The sequence below is a fragment of the Pipra filicauda genome, unplaced genomic scaffold, assembly GCF_003945595.2.
Source record: "Pipra filicauda isolate LSUMZ 115617 unplaced genomic scaffold, ASM394559v2 scaffold41_size5083284_pilon, whole genome shotgun sequence".
Taxonomy (NCBI): domain Eukaryota; kingdom Metazoa; phylum Chordata; class Aves; order Passeriformes; family Pipridae; genus Pipra; species Pipra filicauda.
In genome coordinates this window covers 4344366-4367017 of record NW_024104554.1, presented here as the reverse complement: position 1 = coordinate 4367017, position 22652 = coordinate 4344366, and the positions used below count along the sequence as shown (strand labels likewise).

General features: G+C 36.6%; 1 protein-coding gene across 11 annotated transcripts in view; it reads left to right on the top strand.

The window, feature by feature from the left end:
• MYT1L (myelin transcription factor 1 like) overlaps positions 1–22652 on the top strand; it is a 299132-nt gene that overhangs the window by 67872 nt on the left and 208608 nt on the right. For all 11 annotated transcript variants that reach the window (XM_039385536.1, XM_039385537.1, XM_027726054.2 and 8 more), the window contains exon 2: positions 18339–18453. The gene's annotated coding sequence lies outside the window, so the exon portion shown is untranslated. The remainder of the gene's footprint in view (positions 1–18338; positions 18454–22652) is intronic.

The window sequence follows — 22652 nt, the reverse complement described above, 5'->3', positions numbered from 1 at the left end:
CAGTTATTAAAGAGTAAATCCACCTCAAAAAAGAAACCTGAAGCTTTGCTTTATTTAAAAGTGCACATTTAAATTACACACAATTGCTGTTTATTTCTAGATTTTGAGCAAAAGTAGGAAGCATATCCATATAGCTGTACACACATGTAGAAACTGGCTGGCCTGAAATAAGACATGCTTTAAAAAGAAAACAATAAGTATTTGACTTTGTTTTATTGGGCTTGGAGGTAAAAAAATGTTTGTTTGGTTTTTTTAACACATTAAATACCCACAGAAGTTGCTACAGTCCACAGTCCAGGGAGAGATGCCAGATTTTTATCCTTTCTGAGTGTGGTAGTTGCAGGTGCAGATAAGAACTGCATTGGGCGGGCTTTGATTAGAGTTGAGGAAGTTTCTTCTTTAGCAGTCAGGGGCATTGTTTTGTCTGAATGCATGTTCCACAAGTGGATAAGTTCAACCCTAGGCAGAGGATTAACACATAACCAGTAAATCACTTGGATCCTGTTTAACTCTAAAATTTGCAAATGCACATGCCATTTGGACAAAAAAGTCTGTAATTTGGGTAAGAGAATTTGATACCTGCAATTGCAAATTACTGTGTTGAGGTGTTCCTCAAACATTAGGGTCTTAATTTTCAATTTGATTAATCTAATAAATTTTTTTTACCAAATCTGGCTTTGTAAATTTTTTTGCCTATGAAAATGAACTTAAATTATTTTGGTTGACTCATGAATGGTTGGAGAAGCACTTCACAACATTTCAGAATGCATTCAGAAGCTACTTGAGATGCAGAAAAATCAAATGCTCATAAAAGCCTTTAAATGTGGGCCAGCTGTTTGCTCTAATCCTCCTCTCCAACCCAACAGCCCTGTGCCCCAGTGAATTATTCTAAAGCACATTCTAGACAGGAGATGTAATGGCCAAAACAAGAGTATAACAGACTTTCCAGAATGTTTATGACTACTCCCCAGAAACCACTTTATATTTTCATAAATGTTAGTTTTTCTAGATTACTAACAACAGCTGAAAACTTAAATCTAGCTGAGGTTTACCCATGTAGGGATTGCCTAGTGAAAGAAAAAATCATGAAAGCACACTAAAACATTTGATAGGGACTGAGGTGGAGTTAGTGTGTTTGTTACATTTATTTAGCAGACAATAAAAAAGTGTAGCCTGGAAAACTATTTTTGGGGGAATTCTGGCTCTGCTGTGATGGACTTCATTTAGTTTGCAGTCTGGAGTAAGATTTTCTCCTACGTTAGTGTCTGTTGTAGTTTCTGAGTTATCTTTCATGATATCTTTTCACTGACTGTAAAAGAAGCTGAATCAGATTAATGAGCTGACCCTTTTACAATTTCTGAACAAATGATTCCGCTGATAAATATGTAATAGTCATAATATGACTATCAGTTTTGATACTGCAGGCAATAAAACAATATTGCACCCTGTCAGGACACCTTTTGAAATTCCAATAGTAATAATAATCACCTAGTTAGAGCCATTTCAGTGTTTTTCCAGTACTAATATGTGCTTTCCTTCTGTTAAATCAAGTCAGAAGCAAACAAAAAAGTTTAATAAAATTGGCATAAATTAAGTTACTTCTTTCCCTTACTCTGAAATTTGTTGTTTAGCTGGTTCAGGAAGTTCCAGTTACTTTTATTTCTCAGAATATCATAGAATCATAGAACCATTTGGATTGGAAAAGACCTCTACCAACAAAGAAAGCTAATATATAATGACAGTTGTGTATCACAACTGTGTTGTCTCATGAAATCCTGATTTGGATTGAAAATTAGTGGTTCAGATAATTTTTTAGATATTAAAAAAACCCAAACCTGAACGTGAGCTGTTTTATCTGATGCATGTCTCTGCTTTGTGTGTGCAAAATGTTAGAAGAATGGAAAGGGGAAAACCCACACTGGTACAGGTTGCCTGTAGAAGCTGTAGATGTTCATCCTTGAAGGTTTTCAAGACTCAGCTGAAAAAAGTCCCTGAGCAACCTGGTCTGTATTCAGTATTGACCCTGCATGGAGCAGGAAGGTCCCTTTCAGCCTGATTTTCTGATTTTGTAAAAATGTGAGCTTGTAAAAAGAAGTAAATATTAAAGGAAATGTTGGGATTAGAGAATTTCATAAAGATTAAGTGACAACCTGTCTTTGCTTAGGGAAAAAAAACACGATTCCCTGTGCCCTGCAGGGAGTCACAGAGGGTTGAGATTGTTCTGAGAGGTTTCACATCTTAAAGTTCCTGTTGTAGGGATTGATATTAGAACACTGAAGATGACTCTGACACATCGTTCCCAGCAGGTAACGACATCCAAAGTTAGCAGTGTGCTGAATGATGTCATATCACAGTGGGCAAAGAAGTACTAAGTTATTACCTCTGATTTACCCAGAGGAACACTGAATTGATGAAATTATTGGATAGGAACTTTGGAAGGAGTAAATGACCAAACACATTTATTTTAATACATTTTTTTTGTACAACCGTGACTTGTAAACTCCTGACATAGGTTAAAATGTTTGGCACGGAGGTGATATTTCTAATACCCACTGCTGTAATTCCAGAGGCTTCACGGTTTTGCTTGTTTTATTTTAAATCTCTACTGGTGTCTTTAGAAGACTTCCTGCACTAATATCCACTGTCCACAAGGATGCGCGTATCTAATTTTTGCATAGATGCTACTTAGTATCACTAAAATGGCTTACAAATAGAACTGCTCTGGAAACTTCTAAGGTTTATAACAGAAAAATTACTGTTTATGTTGACCAAGCCAAGGAAAAATGACTCGTCAAATGAAAATACTTGCTTAGAATTGGTCAGAGGCTGATCTGCCTCAGCTAGCAAGCTTTTCCATAGAAATCTGTAGTTCAGTAGTTTATGTCTTTGCTTTCCATTGTATATCAAACTTCTATACCAGTCTTCTTGGCAGGAAAATGTGTTTTGGCATTTGGTGGTGCCTCCTCTGGCAAGAACCATCAGAATGCCTCCAGAAAACCCACAGCTCAGTGTACACTATGGAGGACTTTCTCATTATTCAGTTCTGATAGTAAGAGTTCAACAATTGGATGAAGAACAATAAAGTTAAATTTACCATGGTAAAGTCAGAGAGAATTCCCCTGTGCAGACAGATGTACTCATAGTTCCCTTCCCTCAAAACAATCTAATTGTATTCTATTTTCACAAAAATTATGTTCTTTAAGTAATGAAAATGTGTTTTTCTACTTCCTGATAATTAGAAAATATTCATCCTTTTGACATTTCTTTTTGGATAGAGATTAGACCAGTTGTGTCTGTCATCCTAATAATGGATTACCAAAATTTTCTGTCTTTGAGGATTACTGTATGAGTAATTGAAAGACTACACTGTATGGAGAGAGTAGCACCTTTCTGGTGAGGCCTGCTATAAGCACAATTCCTAGTGTCCCATTGCCTTTTACTCTGTGAAAGTCCACTTGTGCTGCCAATTCCTGACTGTACTGCTGATAGGTAATTTGGTCTGGGTGTCATCTCTCCTGTCTCCAGTCACATGCTGTCAAAACTGTCATTGTTTTGGAATAGTGCTGCTTGATGAAGCCAGGAATCAAACAGGAAGATCAAGGAAAAAGAAGCTTTCAGAGATGAGAGGACCAGAAATTCCTAAATACATTGGGTTTATCACAAGTTTGAATCTTTTAAAAATAGACTGTGGAATTTTTTATATTCAAGAAATAATACTGTAACCATAGTGATGACAAAACCAATTATATTTTTATAACTTTTTCCATTCAGATCTTTCTGTACTGTGTAGAGGCTAAAGAATAAAAGTTAAACAATAGTAAGGATGGACTCTGTTGTAAGAGGTAGCTTACACCGAAAATGCTTTTACAATTAGCAGCATGCCACTTTATATAGGGAAAAAAAATAATCCAAGAATGGGTATTCCTGAAATAAAACAATGGCAAAAGAAGTTATTATTTTTCCAGAAGTACACAGGTGAAAGTGCATGTGTATAGCTGGAATTAACATGAAATTATATGCATTGGATTAGAATAACAGTGGTTCTACCTCCAAATTGGAAGTCTGAGAAAGACACTCCCTTCAGAAACAAAGCCTGAAACTTCCCCATGTTTTGTTATTTGATAGTGTACATAAATGTCAACCTCTGTGTTGCACTTTACGTAAGCTCATATGCTTTTTTTTCTGTGCAACTCTGTTCGTGCAGATCTCTGAGTCAAGTGAATGATTTAATAAAGTAGAAAGATATATGCAACGTCAATAGATGGTAGTAAACTGTGAAGTAACAGATTTGGAAAGCTGGGAAATTGGCCAATATTGATTTCAGACAACACAAGGGAAAATGATTACTTATGTACGTATAAAGTTATAGATAAGTATTCAATTTGCATTATCTTCCACTATTAAAGCTCACAAATAATTATCTTTGAGAGGTTCAGCCTTTGCAGGTTTTCAGATTCTTGTTGTCTGGCTATAAAAGTATGAAATCAAAGATGTCATGAGATGAGAGAATAGACTGCAGGAAAAAGAGCTTACGTAGTTACCTTCACATATGGCTGTGTTCTCTGGGCCACTGGTTTTACTTGGTCCCACCGAACCTATCAAAGTTTATCTGGTACCACCTGCTCAGAAGGGATGTCACCATTGCTATTGTTTATTATCAGTTTTGAAATAACTGAGTATGTTAAATTACTGTGTTGTGATATTCAAATCAGAGAAAGACCTAACATGCTGTCTTATTTTAAGATGTACCGAGTGATCCATCCTGAATTTGCACCATTTAAGAGTGAGAGTAGAGGTAAAGGTGCAGAGGTATTTTCTTTACCTATCAGACTTCTTATAAAGAGAAATCCAAATCTCATATGTACTGAGATAAATGTTAAAGCTTTCATCAGCTACTGCAAAATAAGAAATTGGTCAAGAAAAAAATGAGAAGAAATAACCTTGACCAGTCCAAGATTTATATACAAACCTGTGTACGATAGACACCTTTCTGGTCCATGCAGCAATTACACACTAAAATTGTGACCTTTGGAATTAGAACTCACTTTTGAGTTCTATTATGTAAAGATGTAGTTTGGCCATAAAATCCTTATAAAAATTTATGAATGAAGTTTGACTGAATGAGTCTGGTGGATAATTTAGGAAGTTGATATCTGAGTTATTTCGCTGAATTTATACCTCAGCGTTTCTCTGAAGTGATAGCATTGCCCCATCTCTGTGATGCCATTCACTAAGTGATCGCATCAGGATCTTCTCCAGAGGATGAATTTTTGCTGTCCCTTTGTCTAACAAGAGAGTACAGAATGACCAAGGCTGTCCAAAGTGTTGGGTAACCTTTGCTGTCCACCATAAGAAATCATAAAAGTATCTGTCTTCTAAATGGTAGCAGCCCATGGTCATCACAGGAACTCAATAACATCTGTATCTGAATATGCAAAACTGAAGCACTCAGTCACAAACTGTGTATAATAATCACAAGCTTTTAGAAATACATCTATGTTAAGGCCTTCAAACAATTGAAAGTAACACATTTATGGTTTTGTCCATTTTCTCTTTTCTTTCCGAGTCCATCTTTGTGAACTCCAATTATCTTGTAGACTTTTGAAAACTTCTAGAAACAATTAAGGGTAAACATTAATGCTTTTTTTTGTGACTTTCTGTGTACATTTAACAACTAAAAAGTTTTCCTTTATTCTTGTACATGTTAGTTGACAAAATTCAAGTTTAGAGATGTCAGTAGCTCATTTGAGTTTGTGCAGCCTTTTGCTCATGAGAGGTGTTGGCTTGCAGTTCCTCTGTATTCAGTATGATTTCCTGCTGCCTGCCAAGTGAATATTGGTGCAGTCCTAACTGTAGGAATACACTGTTGCAATAATTATAAACAACACTTTCACAAAAATTATTTTTAGAACAGCAACTTGTCCTTTTCAATGTAAACATTTTTTTCCCTGCCATGGTGGCAATTTTAATGTGGGCAAGCAGTATTCCATTTGATTTTTTGTAGGTGGTATCCTCAAATTACACATAGAAGATTTCCCTTTCTCTTCCCACCCCAAGTATGCCTGTTTACTTCCAAGTTTAAAAATAAGTTGATTCATATGAAAGGTACTACATTTTTTTAAATGTGGTTGGGTTTGTTTGGTTTGTTTGTTTTCTTTCACTATATATGTAGCTGGAGAACTACTTCTGTTTATATACTTTCAGAGGCTGGTAATTCACTTTTTTTACCTGGTAGTATTTAGGTAATGCTCTTTGAAAGAATGTCTTGTATGTTGAATGTCAGAGATAACTGCTATTGTAGTGGCAGAGTTTGGAAGGTAATAGTTGGGGTCTTGCACTTGTTCTGTCCAGCTTGCAAAGTTCTTAGGCACATGCTTAGCTGGAAATGTATGGAGTGCATGGAATATAAATACACTTACAAATGAACTGGAAGGAAGCAGTTGTCTCGTAATTCCCTCAATATGTGCCCAGAGCAGGAGTCTGTTACTTCTGAAGAAAATGCTGCTCTTGTTTCTTGAGGATAAAGAGGGAGAAAATGAGGGAATACACCTGCAGAAAAAAGCAAGGCATGTGATAGTAAATATGTGAGACTGCCAGTTATGCCATTACATTAATTGTTTATGTTACTACTTTTTTTTCTTACTGTCTTCTGCTATTAGTCTATCAAAACAGGAGTATTTCTGAAATCGCAGCAATTCAGTGCAAGGATATATTCTGCCTTGCTCTTTGTAAGACCTTAAGTTCATTTGCCTTGCTCTTTGTAAGACCTTAAGTTCATTTGAAGAAAACAGAGTAGGCTTCTAAGTGATTTGGCTACATCTGAAAATTTTATTTCGCGTTTTTAAAGGGTTTACTTTAGAAAAATATTAACTTATTGCTGTGATTAATGTGCATTATTAGGAGAATTGTTTGTTTTGAAAGGACTATCACAAATGGGTTCCAAAGAAGGGTCTGTCACCAGTATCTGTTTTACTTTTCATTTTATTCTTAGACCCTGTTCAATTCTGTGGTATCTGGGTGTCTGAGTTTACAGAGCATATGACACAACTCTCTTTCCAGCAAATTCTGTTAATGTCTTTCTGCTGAAGTACCTTCTTTCTGCCCTTACAAAACCAAGGATTTAAACTACTGCAGTCTAACCACATCAAGAACATCAAACTGTGCCAGTAAACTTCTGATAAGCCATTTATCTACCACTTCCATTTATCTTTGTCTTTAGGTGCCTCAGTGTACTCCACATACCTGTCAATGCTTCCTCTAACAATTACCTAAATATTTTTCAGTTTTAGTAATGAAGCAGTGTTCTGATCTGGTCTTTTTTTTAACAATATATGTGAATGACATTTTTCAGTACTCTTTCTATTTATGTACTATGGTACTTACTGATAATTAAATCAACATAAATAAATCCTGTTGCTTACTAAATGATGATTTCTCATCTGCTGTTCAATATAAAGACAACTAATCTAATGTGAATAGATAATTGTTGAACAAGGGTTTGTGAATACATGTGCAATTCACTTAATACCTCTATGTTGGAGGTAAAGACATGCAATTAGATAGAAGGGGACAATGAGAACGCTCACAGACATGCATTACTGTCTGAAAAACAGAATGCATGACCTAAAGAGAGACTTTTTGCAGTGTCTTCTGTGGACACTACAATGGTCTCAACTAAAAAAAGTGTCCTTTTAATTATCAGACGACCCAGATTTGCTATTGAGATAGAAAATATATTTATTGAAAGGTTTTAGGTGAGCTGCTCACTAATTCTTTTACTATCTAAAATTGTATTTTTGAATGTCCTTGTTTTTCCCTGCCAATCACATAATCAGTTATTCCCTGTTTCTTTTCTTGTGGGGCTAAGCTGGCTTCCTCATTTTTGCAGTTCATCAATACAAAACTGATTTGAAGCTGAGCTGTATAATAATAAGCCTTTCAGCAGCCAGGCTTGACACTTGCCTTGTAATTAAGGCCTTGATGGTTGTGTTGATGGCAAATGAAAGAAAATGGCTTTGTTCTCAATTCCAGAGGCTTGATTGCTGGTTCTCGTTCTCACCTGAATTCGACCCATTCTGCATTGTGCACATGATTGCTGGAGTGTGAGTAATTGCAGTGCTGGCAGATGACATTTTCATGAAGCACACTCTGCACTGCTCCAGAGGGAATTTACAGAATTTATAGCTGGAGAAGCTCATCAAACATGGATTTAGGAAATGCCTATGTGAAAAGTGGGAGCCCACAACCAAATATCAGAGCTTTTCTTTTGACATTTGCTTTTACATAAAGGACTGTCTGCAACCTGTCTTACCTTATGGTAGCAGCCTATTCATGACTAGATTTTGTGATTAAGTGTGGTTACTGAAGTTCATTAATGCAATTTTTTGCTTGTTTTCCTGTAATTTTTTGTTTACTGGGAAAAGTAGATGGAAAATAGTTTTCTCATTTCCATTAATATTTTTATATTTCCCTAATCTTTCAACTATTTAAGAATTGTCAGCTTTTTCATGTATTTATTGACGACAGTGTATGCATGTTTTTTATTTAAATTTTCTTATTTTCTCAATCTTTTTGCATTACAACATATTTTGTTTAATTTAAATGAAAACGAATGTACTTTATAAATAGTAACAAAGGCTTCTACAATGGAAATAGACTCCAGAATTTATAAATCAGTTCTTTCAAAAGAAAATATTCATGAATTTTATATTGACGAGTTCACAGATTTCAATGAAGGATGTTTTGTGTTGTAAATAAGAACTCGATATCGAAATTTTGCACTATAGGTATGATATGCCTTTATATACCTATTCATGTAGGTAACAGGTGCATAATCTTTTCTTCCCTCTGCCTTAGTACTTCTGCTTTTTCCTCTCCATCTGACAGTCTTTGTGCCTGTCTCATATTCACCATGTTGGTGTCTGAGCCCCACGTCCTTCTTCTCGCGCTGGGACGAGTACCTGTAGGTTGCTGCTGTGCTTGTATCTTTCCCAGCACCTGAACCAACAGAAACATTTATGGAATTCTGCTGATCTTTTTCATTCACAACTGCTTAGACTGTCACTGACTTTGCACATGACGATTTGTAGCTGCTGTGACTCAGACATACTGTTACGCTGCTGTCTGTCTGGCAAGCCAAACTATCTGCACTTGGGTTTTAATATTTCTTGAAGCTTCTCAATCGTGGCAAGTAGAGAGCCTTTCCTCCTTGCAACTGGTATTACTGAAAGTCCTGAGCAATTGAACGATTGAGGGTTGCAGGTCTTTTTTTTAATTAGGCTTATCGATTAGCCCCTAGGAAAAGTTAGTCGAAAAGTCCTTTGAGTTTCCGCAATAAATGTTTGATCCAGAGTAGTGCCGATTATTTAAAACACACAGAAAAAAAAAATCTAAGGTCTAAGCTGATGATGTTGAACTGCCCGTTGTTTTAGGGTCTAACTTATCCTCATTTCAGTAATAGAACTCTGTATCAATACTAATAAATGGCTACAAGAGGAGAATCAATCTTAACTGCTGACAGTTGTTTTAATTTATGCTATAGTCCTCAGATAATTGGGTAGCACTTTCTAAGTGTCTTACCTAAATTCATGATTGTTATCCTGCTGTCATTTACAAAAAATAGAGGGTTTTTGTAGACTTGAATGGTAATAAGATGGAACTTGTAAATACATCTTGATTTTAGTCATACATAATAATCTCCTAATATACTTTGACTACCAGTGTTAAATTCTACTCCCAAACTTAAGTGTTCCTTGGGGACTCACCACATTCAGGTTCAAAACCTCAAAAGTACTTAGGCTTTTAAATCTTTTGAAAATTTGAGTCTCAGAGAGTCACTTTTTCTTGTTCAAGCCGTGAAAATAATTGCACTCAAGGTGTAAGGCTCAAGAATTGGAGACAGAAGTCTGTAGTTCATCACTGCCTCTCTTACAGTTATTACTGGAAAGCTGAGGTGCAGCTTTCCTGAACACTGGCTAATGCTCCTCTTGCAGAAGTGTTCAGGACCTGTGTCCAGCATGGCAGCCTCCTGAGATGCAGTCCTGCTCTCAGCGTGTTCCTCTTCCAACAGTCCCTCTCTTATGTTGTGATTTGAGTATCAGCTCAGCCCCAAGAGGGGAACCTGCTGTTACCTTTCACAGTGCCTGCAACAAAACAACCCATACCTGTTGTGACTTTCAGTAGAAAAAGGGCAGGTTGTCAACCTCTGTGTCCATAGCCATGACGTGGACTTAGAAAATTATTTTGTTTGTGGGAATGAGACTTCGATCAAAGAAGAACATGGTGAGAAAACCCTGAGGATTTTTAATTGTTTTTCAAATCTGTTGCAAAACAATAAACTATGATGAAAGGAATGAAAACAATAGCCAGTGAACTAGAAATGTGGCAGTGAACAGAAGCTTTTGAAACTTGCCAAGGTGACGAGAAAAAGCTGCCTGATAACATTACCTTAATTATGGTGATGGTCTGAGTCATACTGGGCACGGTGATCAAATATTACGTTATGCAGGCTGGGTTTGGATAATACTAGCATCTAACACAGCAACTATAATGTTAAAAATTGTCATAATGCTTTATTGTAGAAATTAAAATATTGCAAGTTATGAAAAACATTCAGCTGATGCTCCTACAACCTTGCCACTACTTCTGGTACTTAGTTGAAAGCTTCAGCTTATGTTAATAATCTTCTCTTACCCTATTTGTAACCTTCACCTTTTACACACATACCTCATTACCTTTGTCAACCAGAATGTTAATAAGTACTCCTTTAATCTTCTCTAACACCCACTTATGCTTGCTTTTCTGCCATGTTTTCCTCAAACTTCTCCCATTTGCCGCAGTGACCCAGCCCTGAGACATTTTGTTCTCTTTCCTTCATCTCTTCCTCTGGCTTGTCTCTCTGCTTTTCGCTACGTCTTTTCTTTGACAATACAAATGTGGTCTTCAGCATCTCAGCAGTGGCTCTTAATTTTTCTTGTCTCTTCTATTCCCTTCTGTTGTTCACACGTAGGTGAGAGAGGGTGCTTATCTCGTGCTGTAGTTTTGGATTCATCATGAGATGACCTTTTGGCATGTGGCAGGGAGCTGACTGTGGCTTAGCCATGGCACAGGCTATTGCATGAGACCATTGACTATTTTTAAATTACTTTTTTTCTCATTCTCTCTTTTTTAAGTCTTAAACAATTTTACAGTAAAGGGAGGAGTTTCTTACCTGACTCTGCCTCTTCTTTGCCCATTTTAAAGGCCATTGTTTCCCCTGGCACCACACAGTATGTTATGTTATTGCCTCCTGTTTATGATTTTCCAACCCATACAGTCATCAACAATTGCTTGTTTCCATGGAGAAGCCTGAAGTTCTTAGACAATACAATGAGTGTGAGAAGTTCTGTGGTTCAAGGGAGGTGATGAAAGGACAGAAGCTTCCTTCTTCCATTTATAAATGTTAGTATTCCTGTGGTTTTTGTTACATTTTCCTTTAAACCAGCACCTCTCTTTGTTATAGCCTTATAAATATTTTTGAATCTAAATAGAATTTAAGCTTGTCTTATGGTGCAGTATCTGTTAATCCGTAAGTTATTTATTCAACACCTGGTCTACCTGCTAGTCAAGCATTCTTGATTTCTTTATCTTTTGATACAAATTAAGCAGCACAGGGATAAAAAATACTGCAGTTTATTAGATAATGGATTCTTACTAATGATGTAGTTTTTGTACCTTTGGGAACAAGTTGTACACCTGTTGGTGTATCTGCATCTGCAGATTATTCTTCCATTCATGAATACTCTACATTTACTCTACCAATATGCTTGTACAGCTCTTTGATATGCAGTTCCAACTGTAGCTGCTACATCAGCCCACCTTAGTGTTTTGCTTTTGACACTTAAAAATCAGTCTGTTGTAGGAAGTCGCCCCACAAATATCCCATGACCCCTTTGAGGTCTCCTGTACCAGTATCAGAGGACATCAAGGCTTTGTCCTCTCAATGCATATGTACATAAACATATTTTGTTTTCTCTCTATTTGCTGTTGGGGGTTTTGTGTTGGCTTTGTGTTCTGTAAATGTTGTCCTGTCTATCTCCAGCAAACTGTGGGATACCCCAGCTTTGCATCTGAGGCACTGCTTTAAGTAGTGGTACGAGTTATTGTTCTCTTACCTGACAGTACTAGTGAAATATAAGGGGGAAAGAAGAATAGGTTTCTGAGCTAGTGTCATCTGAGAGATAGTCTGAAACCATAAATCACTTGAACATAAGAGAGCAATAGCCATGGCTACATTTTACTGTGAATGCAATTTGGGATTAATTTAGTGCTCTAATCTGTTCACAAATAATTTTTGAAGAAATCTGTTCAGTAGGACCATATTCATTTTTCTCAAGTATTTTGAATTGTTCATACAGTCAAATGTCAACCTCGGGTACAACACAGGACCTTTTAAGTCACCGTCAAATGGAGACACAGGAAATGGAACTGATGTGGAAATATAGTGTGTTTCCTGGACCAGGCTCTACAGCTTTCATTCTGGTGTACTGAAAAGGTTACTTCTGTGCTTCCTTATGTTACAATATGCTGAGTGTTGCACTTTTACTTTCGTTTTGTTCAGAAGATGGTCTTGTTGTTAAACAATTTTGGTTAGGGATTAAAGGAGAGAGAATAAAATTTTAACTTGTGACAGCAGATGGCAAAACTGGGCCTTAGTCTACAGAGGAGACAGTCAGCACTTTGACCTGTAGTCATTAGGTAGATCTGACCTCAATGCACAGTAGGCTGTGTAAACAGCCCTGCCCAAAATCTGGCACTGTAGGCACATCAGTAACACGACACTTTGCTGCATTCACTTGTAATAGAAGTCTTGTCCAACAGTTGTCAGTGTAGGAAGGTAAAACTAAATCTGCTAACTCTTGCTGTATATAGTTCATAGTCTGCAGTGTATAGGTCTATAATCTGTAGGTTAATGCTATTTTTTTTTATGTTTTCATTTTTCTAGTTGTTTGTGGTTTTTTTTCCTTAAGATGCCATCACTACATCCAGTTTGGTTAAGAAAACAGAAGATAAGATACAGAAAAGCAAATCAGTTCTCTACCCTAAAATTAATTTACTCATTTGTTTTGATTGTTTGCCTGCTGATTTTCTTCTGCTCTGGCTCTCTGGGTAATACTATGTTGAGGAGATGAATCTGAACACCAAAAGGTATTTGTTGACCAAAAGGTATTTGAAATGCCTCCAGATCAACAGCTTATAATGTCATAGCCTTTCTCCTAACTTAATTTGCTTTGTAGTAGGGTTTTAAGATGTAGGATAAAGGAAAACATTCTGACTCATCCAGTCCTGTTGGGGTGTGTTCCTCCTACTTAAGGCAATTTTCAGATTCCATATTGTCCTGGCAGTGGACACACTGCTCACTTTGGAAGAGCAAGTAACACTTCAAACACTTTGTGTTTTCACTATCCTCATTGCCTTCTGCAGTCAGGAAAGTCCCGTTTTTTCACTCAGGTGTTAGTGCCCTGTTTCCCAGTCTCTCCAGTGTGCCTCACAGTCAGGAGATAACTATTTATCTACTGTGTGGGGGATGCACACAGCCTTTCCAAAAACTCCCCTCAGTGCCAGTTGTGTATTTACCTCATTAGTTTTAAATTCTTTTTTTGGCAGCAGCTGATTCTTTGAACCCTTAATCCTACCTAAGCTACACTTGACATAAGAAAACATGACATCCAGTAATAACAGTGATGCTCACGCACTGTCTGCTTTCAGTGCTGATATTCATAAATCTTCCGAGAGCACTTAATGTCAACTTTGGGTATCTTCTTCCTCTGATGAAGGGCATTCACTCTTCCATATTTTTATATTTAAGATCACTTTTTCTTAATAATCCTTTTTTATTTGTAGATAATAGATGTTTATAACTCTAGAAGACGTTATTTCAAAACAGGGTTGGCACTAAGACTGTTGGTTGATTTACATAAAAGTTAATGTAAAGGCTCACAAATGTTTACATTTCATATTTTTAAATGTTTTGTTGCTGGAAATTATATGCATTTGTTGTAGATTAAAATACCACAGCAAGCCAAGCCAAGTGGATCACCACATTATCCCAAACACCAGTATAATGTTTTCTCCTTGTGCTGTCAGATCCCCTTGGGTTTAGCCTTTCCCTGGTTTTGTGGGGTTTGTTGGTAGAGCTAAATGTCATTTCCCAAATGCAAAAAGATGGAAAAAATGTATCATGTTTTTTGTCAGTATAATTTGCTGATATAGTAGTGTAAGTCTTAAAAGCAGCACTCCTAGCCAGTATTACCAGAGCACAGTGTTTTCTAGGCTCAGGTTTAGCCTTTTGTGGGCAACTAAGAAACAACAGCAGCTTTGGCCACACTGGCATTTCTGCAGCTCCACCTGGGGTGTTCCTGAGGGAATAGGACATCTTCCTCTTGCGGTGCCAGCCAACAGAGCTGTTCTGGTGTCTTTGAACATATACCAAAAGGGGATTAAAACTTTCAAAGTGAGTATGTTTGATGACACAAACCAACAAGGCGTGTTGGTTGTTGTTCTTTGCGTGAAGCTAGTTAAGAGTTTCAGTGGAGGGATAGAACTATTTTGTATTTGAGTTGCAGTAAAGCCTGAAAGAGCACCCTACTTTGTACAAAAGGCTCGGTTACACCCAGGAACAAAAGAAAATAAAAGGGTGGGGTTTTTTTACAAAGTAAAATGTTTTTCTTGTTTTGGTTTTTTTTGAGGTGGAGTTTTTTTTAAAGGTCTACAGGATATCCTCCAGGGAAAACCAAAAGCAGAGATAAATGAGTGTTTAGAACACTGAGTGTGGTTTTACAGCAGGATGAGGAAAAGAAAATGATACATTCAGAGGATACTGATAGTTTGGGCTGGATAGGAAAAAGCAGAACATTAAAAAAAAAAAATCCACTCTGTATTCGCATTCCTGTTCTCCCAGAGCTCATGAAGTCTCCCTCTACCACCAAAAAGTGTCTTTGTCCCTGAAGGACCGAAGAGACATCATATCCAGATGAGCTTCAGGGCACTGGGGGGACAGCTCTAAGCAAGGGTGACAAAGAGAGCGATTTCTTACCCATCCAAGGGTAAGAGGTGGCTCTCTGATCATGAGTGGAGTTTGAATATTCAAGGTCACTGAGCTGAGTTCCAAACCTCAGTGATCAGAGCTCTCCCCTGATCTGAAAGGAAGTAGTAATCATCCCATCCACTTTACAGGGCTCCTTCTTTTCCCACTGTCTCACTATATATATATATATATATATATATATATATATATATATATAAATTGCTTTTTTGACTGGGCAGATACCTTCATTCTTCTGAAAACACTGGAAAAACATCTGTACAACCTTTGCTATTCCACATCTCCAAGACAGATTGCATGAAACACAATGGCTGTTCCAAATAGTGAAATTTAGAATAGTCAGAATATTCTAAAAAATTAATTGTAAAAAAACTCTATCAAAATATTAGAAATAGTTGTAGTTATTTCATCTTTCCTGAAAAAAACCCCAATAAACCAATTAAATTACTGCCAGAAACAACTCAAGTGGCCACTACTGTTGAAATACTTGCACTAGAGGAAGTACACAACCTCTTAAAGGCAGGTGTTTGCATTAAACTGAGCTAGAGCTGGACATTTCCTTGTGATTTTATTTTAGTGGTTCAGGTTTTGTTCCATACCTTCAGGGATAATAAGAACCGGGGGCTCATTATGACCTTTGTTAAAATTGCAGGTTCTCAGCATCATTCAGAATGTAACCTTTTTGTGGGAATTTTCTTGTCTTCTACTAAAATATCCAGTGCTTATAAGGGTAAAGTATCCATTCCATGTGTTTCTACCATTCTCCTGTGAAGTACATCGCTTGGGGCATCTCAGAGACCATGACATTTAATCTGTCTTTTAAATGTGCTTTTCTTAGGTGCTAAAGAGTAAAGAGAGTCTGCACTTTAGCCTCTTACAAGTGCCCTATATTTCTACTTCTGCAAGGGTAACTGAATTTTTTGTTTGGGTTCCTGAAACAAAGCATTTTTATCATTGGTAGAATTTGAATGGAAAACTGTTGGGACTTCATTTTTCCAGTATTCTCAGTGGCAAGCAAGTTTCCTATGGCTGCATGTGCATTTGCCACGTGTTTGATATTAAGGCAGGTCTCTGAATAGGTACTACACACGTGGAGATTTATGTATGCAAAACAGTATTCCCCAAAAACTGCGGATATCAGTTTTGACATGGAAGGTCAAGAGCGCAAAGTGGAAGCCAGCATCATCATCGGCCCCTTTAGCTCTGTCTTCACGTTTCAACAACCAACTCATTTTCAAATCTGTTAATTCTCGCTGTATCTGAGAATTAAAAATCGTAAGCAGACCTCAACACGACGGCATTGGGAGAAAAATGAAAAAACCCAACAACATTATTTTAATTTTAAAGTGATTTTTAAGTTCATCAACGAATTAGGATATAGAGAACGCCTGCATTTAGTGTCACTCCCCCCAGGAATGAGCGGCCGCTGTCCGTGGTGCTGCAGCCCAGCCCTGCCGCGCCGGCTCCTGCGTGAGGAAAGGCGAGGCACTGGCCGAGCAGAAGTAGAGGAATAGGCAGCGGAGCCTTTCACAGTTTTGTTAGTACCTTTCTTCTGTAAATAATTATTTCTTACCTGCAGCTGTGTTTATAGTTGAAGTTACACAGCTTGTTACAGCTGTTTTCTCCTTAATAAATCCACCTATCCTTATGTAGGAAAAGTTTTGTTCTAAGATCAAAGGTGTATTGAGGTCACCGTAAAGATACATGTGGAACCATATATATCCCTTTTTAAAAAGTAAATTGTTGGAATTTATGGTTTATGTATATTTCCAAAGATTAATTTACTCCCTCAGAATACTGTCTTAAAATAAATAAAAAAAACTAACTAGAAATCAAGAATTTGGGAATCTTGTGAAAAGTTTTTTGGTTTATGTGTATCTTTATTTTAGCCAGTTGAACTATGTATGTGAGAACTTAATATTGAAACACGATCCTTAAATTATAAAAATTTTATGGGAGAAATGATGGTTCTTTGAAGGTTCTGTTCCTGTGTACATTTTCAGAAATTTTCACATAAATTCACACATTATTTCGAAGGCTGAAAGACCCTCTCTTTGTTTTTATAAAATTGCAAAAAGAAGTGATAGTAATTACACTAAGTATTTACATGCAGTTTGATTAATAGAAAATAGTTTTAGTCTTATTGTTGTTTCCATTTTGTACTCTGTAGAATATTTCCTTGCCTGAAAAGTAGCATATAAGGAATTGAGTACAATATCTTTTAGAGGATTTATGGTAATGCTGCTGAATTTAGCTGAGCATAAACAGCATGGTGAGCCCCTCAGGGTCTCTTCGTTTTCCTGACACACTCCACTGCTGCCCCATTAACACTTCGTCTGTTATTGCCATCTACTCAGTTTAATGAGTATCTTTGAATTTGAAGTTCTTCACAAGAAACAATAGCTAAAATATCTGATGCGCCTACTGTAGCTTTCAGTATTGTTTCCTATTCCCTTTATATTTTATTTAATAAAAAGTACAAGTCTATTCTTCAGCAGTAGTTACATCATGACATTTTCTTTAATTGTGGTAGATGCTAATCACAAGCACTGAGTAGTGACTACAGATATGATGCTTTATCTGTCTGTGTTGAAGGTAAATGCATGCTGAATAGCTGTTAAAGAAGGCTTTTCCTTACTTTAAAATTCATCTGGTTAATACTGACTCTTTAATGTGAAGAAGGAGTAGTAGACTTTGTGCTATCAAAGCAGAATATTATATTTCTTCTAAGAAATAAGACAGATGGACTAGGTGCTCTTTTCTGATACTTGTAGTAATCCAGCTAGCTGATGTAAAGGGTCAGCATGTATCTCATTAGATTGGATTCCTAAATCTGAATAATCACATTCCTCTGAATACATGAATGAACCATCTTAAACAATAGGCTGTATTATCAGTTGAGGACTCCACCCGAATTAGAGCCAGAATAATGTTGCACTGGGACGCATCATAAGATTTAAGAACAATTCTGATTTTGCATTCACTATTAACTGATCAGCAAAAGCACTTTAAACCACCTCAGTTATTTAACATATCTGGAAAGACTTTACTGGGCCAAATAAAAAATCTGAAAAACTGAACAAATTTCTATTCTAGAAAGCTGGGGCAACCAGTTAGATATTGGAACAAGTTTTTGTATAAATGCATTCATGGAAAGCAATTTTTAAAAGCTAAAATAAGGTGTGAGAGATTTTCTGTGTTCCTAGTAAGCTTACTATTCTTCATTAAAGTTTTTTTCTTTTTTCTTTATTTTTAGAAAATGAGTCTGGAAGAAAACTGGTGAATCCAATCCAGTGGACCTACAAGCACTCTGACAGGCTCAGAGAGCAGAGTCTGTACCAAAGAGCAATTACCCCACCAAACGATTTCAGGTACAATTGACCTAAATATAGCACTCTCTTGAGATTATTGACAAGAGTTCATTTCCTGTAGTGCTTTTCCCATTTGCTACCCCTGGTAACCACTGTGATCTTATCTTCCTGGTGCTGCATGACTTCTGGGATGCAGTTAAGAGTTCTGTTGTGCATTATCTTTAAACAGACAATTCATGCTAAAAGAATCATTTGCAGTTAAATTAGATGATGCATAGATTATTCTGCTGCTGTAGTTACAAAGAACAGGAATGAGTGCCTGAATTGTTTTGGACCTGGATGCACTGGAATTCTTTTTACTGTGAAATCAGAAAGGTAGTACTAGTTAATTGTAAATAATAGGAAATTTTATTTCATTAAACATTAACAATAGAGTCAGGTATGCAGGATGGATAGGTTGGAAAACTTGCTATTTATTTCATTGTATATATATATTTATTCATAAAGTGTGGCTTCCCCTAGTGTCATCCTACTACCTCCAGGTAATCACAGTAGTTCTCATATGCTGTCATGAAAAACAAATGAGTGTATAAATCGAGTGTGCAAGTGTACAAAATGTGGATGAAGTAAATTCAGAGGCCCGTATTGGTAAAATCCATTTCAGTTTTGAGGAAAGCATTTTTCTTAAGCATTGCTTGCAAACTTGTGCAAAATGCTGGATACATTTGCATTCCATGTATGTGGAATATAGAGAAAATAGACGGCGTTCCCTTGGTGTTCATCACAGAGATTTTTTTTTTTGCGTCGTTTTTCTTTTACTGAATTCTTTTTCAGAAAATCTGTGCATTGGCCAGAAATTCAGAAGGCTAGTATCAAATTCCATGCTGAGCAGCTGTTGGGGAGCCATTTTTCACAGACCTTTATTGGCTAATATTACAGGACACAATTGTGCTATGATTTTCCTGCAGGTCCTCTATGTTTTCCCAAAAGGACATCAGAATGATTTTATTTTATTAGGGGAGTAAACTCTGCTAATAATCATAGGTCCCACTCCTCAGAGAAAAGTCAGGAAGAAGTTGAGTTAAAAGCTGAATAATTTATAAGATAGAAACACATATATTGGTCTACTGACTTGGTCCCTTTGATGATGATGGACAGCAGTTATAAATGTAGTTAAACTCAGAAATTTGATGCTAAAATAAGATGAAGCATGAATCAGTTAATTACATTAGACAGTAATTAATTAATTATTGGGAAAGTTTGGATTAAATATAGGAGAAAACTTACTTCTGATTTATTTTTTGCCAATCTACTATAATGAGTTGATGAGACACAGCGTATCGCATTGGAAAGCAATAGTAATTTGAAATATAAGTATAAGAAGAAGAAAGTGGTAAAATAATATGTGAAGGTGGGATGAGAATATGCAAAGCATGATTAAATGGATTCTCAGCTGGACAGGTTGAGCTCATAGAACTTCTTGTGCTGTGGTTTAGGGTCATGAGAAATCTGTGTAGTCCTTTCTGGTGGGCTGCTAAAGAAAATAATTTTGAAGTTTGAGAAGTGAGAAAATGTACATGAGAAAATTAGGTGGATTCTGTTGTAGAGTCTTCTACAGAACGGGACAATTAAGGAACATAGGCCTAGGGGTGAAAAAAAAAATTATCAATCCTGCCCCAATATAAAGAGAGAGAGAGAAAACTCATAAGAAGTTACCAACAGCCCCAGAGTCTAAATTGAAATATTTACCTTCTTTACATCTGATATTGACTCTTGCAGTGCTGCAAGGGCTTAACCTTAAACCTTGCTGGTGTGATTTTTCTCATTTTCTTTTTGCTTGCATAAAATATATCTAAAGTTTGATTCTTTTTTGTCTGCAGAGGCTTTTCAAATACACAAGTTTTGTTAATTATTATCTTTACATTCCATATACCTGACATGGCTGACATATAAACAGTTATACATACTATAGGTGAGTAAATTGGTTTGAAACTTAGGAGCTAACCCCAGAAAACCTCATGTAAACTCACTTCTCTATGTGAATGGTCTTTATGGGGATTGCTCACTTCAGCTGATAAAAGGTAGAAACATCATTCTGGGCCTTATATTAAGCTTCATCTTGTACCCAATGAAAGGTACAGCATCTTAAGCATTTTTATTATAGTTATTTTACATCTTGAAGGAATGATCTGGTCCCTTACAGGATGCAGACCCATAGAGAACAATATCACAGATCAGGGATTTTATATTTGCTGCTATGTTCAGTTTGCCCTGCCATGGCAGTGAAAAGACATAGTAAAGCAACCCTAATTAGGCAGTGTAGGAATCCCTGGTATGCAACATTATTCTTAGCCATCTTTGTATTATTTCTGCTTGTCCTGTGGTGCCTCAGGGAATGAGAAAAGTCTGACCCATTAGTTAGAGAATTAGCTTAGAGTTGGGAAAGATGAGTTTTGTCTATGCCACAAATTTTCTGCAAGACACTTAGCTAAGTATTGACCAAAATTAAGCAAGACCTAAGGATCAGCAATTGTGACTGTACTTCCTCTGCTTTTGAAGCAGAATCGTGTGTCCTTCCATATTTCTGGTATCTTAGTTACCCTCCTTAAATAATTGAGTAGTCAGAAATCCTCACTCCCCTTATTAGCTGAAATGAATTCTGTATACTTCTCTGTCATATGGTTCTTATGTAAGGATATTGATGGAATGGCAGGGATGCACAAAGCAAAGTAGTTTATGCTAGTTCAGATAGAGTATTACAAACACACTGTGATGGTGACAAGTTCATGTTACCTCTTGGAGGTGTAAGTCTTCCTAATACGACCCTCTGCAAAAGCAAAGTTCATCAATCAAAATGTCACATGTTGCTAAATTTGCAGTTTATAAATTGTCACTGTAAATGTAAGTAGTAGCAATCATCACATAAACCTGCACTTCTTTTTCTTTGTCTCTCTCCAGACTTAAATGGTTTCAAAAATGAGGCAGTAGGCTCTTCAAATTGCAGTTTCTAGGCAGCATCCCTGCTCCTGTGAGCAGGCATGGCTGTTTATATTGCATGGGCTGGCCAACTGTGATTGATCACAGGCTGCTGCTCATGTTAGCATGCTAAAGAGAGCAGTTATGTTAAAGCTAAAAATGCCGGGGCAGGCGTATATCACCAGTAAGAATTAGGAAAAAAAATTCTTTTGTTTTACTGGACATATAGCTCAGCCTGTCAGAATATCTAATCCCTAAATCATCCTGAAAATTGTTTGGGTTATAAAATCAAATTAAACCTGCTGTGAAAGGTCATGGTCTCTCTTCACTGCACTAGCAGCTGTGTGTATAAATCTCAATCCCAGATCAAGGGGAATACACCACATAAGATGCTTTTTAAGAGAAATCTGATGATGATAGAGCTGATCATTTTTGTAGCAAACACTTAGAAAGTGTTGGAGAAATTGGATTAGAAGAGGTAAAAAATAATTTTGCCAGATCATTACAGCTTCTCAATGTTGAATCCCTTCTTTTCTCCTACTCTAACATTTTATGAAGAAGGGTTATCGTGTCACTTGATTTTGATCAGTTTACAGTTTCTAGTTTTTTGATGTGATCTTAAATGATTATTTTGTCTTTATGAATATTGGGTACTAAATTTTGGTGGGCAAAAAAAATCTTAGCACACATAGGGACATTTTGCCTTTTTTCACTCCAGTTCAGTGACTGTGTATTGCTCTAGCTGAAGTATTCCTTCTGAGGCCAAGGAAGACGCAGAAGACAATTTGAAAGCCAAGTGGAATTCAGAGAAACAGTTCATTGATGAAATAGGGTTTGGGTCAAGGTTAAGTTAGGTCAGACCTATGCTTCTTATACAGTAGAAATAAAGCTTTTATTAACAAGTCTACATATAAAAAAAGACTTTCATACACTGAGACAGGAGAGGCACGAAAGTACCTTTGTGCAGCAATACCTTCATCAGCGCGCTGAAGAATGCCGAGGAAAGGAATATGTTTGATAAAAACTACAAAGATTCTTATACAATAAGTAGCTAAAAGTCAACAGAAGGCACATGTTTTCTCATCAATCAAAGCTAGAAAGAAACTATTTTAAAAAGAGTTTTTAAAAGCATGGTGGGAGATTCTTATAAGGTCAGCAATCCTTTCTGTGTACAAATACAGCTTATGACTCTGTGGTATGTCCTTATTCATGTTATTGCAAACAAAATTTAAAGAGACAAGTGTACTCTTAAAGTTTTCTTTCTTCTTTCAAATACATTTTTG